This window comes from Cebus imitator, unplaced genomic scaffold (assembly GCF_001604975.1).
Source record: "Cebus imitator isolate Cc_AM_T3 unplaced genomic scaffold, Cebus_imitator-1.0 Scaffold53, whole genome shotgun sequence".
Taxonomy (NCBI): Eukaryota; Metazoa; Chordata; class Mammalia; order Primates; family Cebidae; genus Cebus; species Cebus imitator.
The window spans coordinates 9,456,235-9,458,532 of record NW_016107368.1 but is presented as its reverse complement, the minus strand read 5'-3'; positions in this window follow the sequence as shown (position 1 = coordinate 9,458,532).

Here is a 2,298-nt window from a genome sequence, read left to right as displayed (position 1 = left end):
CATTACAACTTTTTTCTTTTGGAAATTCTTTTGTGAAGTTATTTTTCACATAACAATGTTATTTATGTTAATATTTTTACTGTACTCATGTAAACATTATTTTATGTATTTTAAGTTAGCCTGCAGTAAAATTGACTTTTCTTGTGTACAGTTCTATCAGTTTAATTTTTTTTTAGACAGAGTCTCATTGCTACCCAGGCTGGAGTACATTGGCATGATCACAGTTCACTGCAGCCTCCACCTCCCAGGCTCTAGCGATCCTCCCACCTCAGCCTACGAAGTAGCTGGGACTACAGGCATGCACCATCACACTAGGCCAATTTTTTAATTTTTTCTAGAGATGGCATTTTGTCATGTTGTCCAGGCTGATCTTAAACTCCTTGGCTCAAGTGATCCTCCAGCCTTGGACTGTCAAAGTCCTGGGATTACAGGCGTGTGCCACCATGCCTGGCCAGTTCCAGAAGTTTTAAAAAATATAGATTCATATAGCCTCTGCTTCAAGATCAGATACAAAACAGCTCCATCACCATAAGAAACTCCCTGGTGCTGCTCCATTACGGCCACATTTTCCCACTAACTCCTGCGACCACTGATTTGTTCTCTAACATTATAGTTGCATTTTTTTGAGGTTGTCATATAAATAAAATAATACAATATGTAAGCCTTTGAGACAGTCTTCATTCACTCAGAATGTTACCTCTGAGATCCAAACAAGTTGCTGGATCCTTTTTTTTTGCTGGGTAGTATTCCATTCACTATAGATGTACCAAAGATTGCTTACCCATTTACCAGGGGAAGAAGTTTTCAGTTGTTTCCCACTTGGGGGTATTACAAAGAAAGCTTTGTGAAACACAGCTATACAAGTTTTCATGTGACCACAACTTTTCATTTGCTAAGGTAAATACCTAGGACTGGGACTGGTGGGTCATACAGCAAGTGTATGTTTAACTTTATAAAAGACTGCCAAACGTTCTTCCAGAAAGTCTTGAGCACATTGTCATGAGAATGTAAAATGTGTAGCCACTAAGGTAAACAGTATGGTGGTTCCTCAAAAAATTAACGATGGAATTACACTATGATCCAGCAATTATACTTCTGGGTATATATTAATAATAATATATACTAAATAATAGATACTACTACTAATAACCAAACTTGATGTATCCTACTATACTCTCCCAGCACAGAGTACTTCAGACACCAGATATGTGTGGGATTCTCCCCACACACCAAGTAAGTAACCAACTCTGCAGCATGGACACCAACTGGGTGTCCTCTAATTCAATTTTATTCTGACACTATCTACCTGTAGATAGCATCAGATCCCACAGGTCGAGGGCGCAGTCCACAAGACTGCCCCCCACATCCTATGCCAACTGCAAGCCTCAGCAAGTTGCTTTACCTGCACTTCCGACTGACTGGCTATAAACGAGGGAACCCCACCTCTAGTCCAATTAATTTGCTAGAAAGGCTCACAGAACTCAGGACGACACTTAACTTACATTTAATAATTTATTATAAAGAATATTACAAAAAATATTGATGAAGAGATGCCTAGGGTAAAAGATGAAAAGGGACGTGGAGGTTTCATAACCTCCCTGGCATGCCACCCTCTGGAACTTTCATGAGTCCACTATTTAGAAACTGCCCACACCCTGTCCTTTGCAGGTTTTAGAGAAGCTTTCTGAGGTAGGCATAATTGATTGAACAATTGACTACTGGTGATTAACTTAACCTTTAGCCCCCTTTTCCTCCCTAAAGGATGGGACTGCAGCCAAAAGTCCCAACCTTCTAATCATTTCTGGTGACTAGCCACTTTCCTAAAGCTACCTAAGAGTTGCCAGCCATCTGTCAACTCATTAACATATAAAAAGACATCACTTTAGAGATTCCAAGAATCTTAGGAGGTATATGCCAGGAAACTGGAACAAAGACCAAATATATATTTCACAGTACAATAATACCAAAAGGAATTGAAAGCAGGGAATTGAACAGATATTTGAATACCCATGTTCACAGCAGCATTATTCACAATACCCAAAAGGTAGAAGGAACACAAGTGTCCATCCATGAATAAATGGATAAGCAAAATGTAGTATACACATACAACAGAATATTCTTCAGTGTTAAAAAGAAATTCTGACATATGCTACAACATGGATGAACCTTGAGGACATTACATTAAGTGAAATAAGCCAGTCACAAATACTATATGATTACTTATATGAGGTACCTAAAATACTCAAGCTTGTAGAAAGACAAAGTAGAATAGGGGTTGCCAGGAGCTGGGGAAAAGAG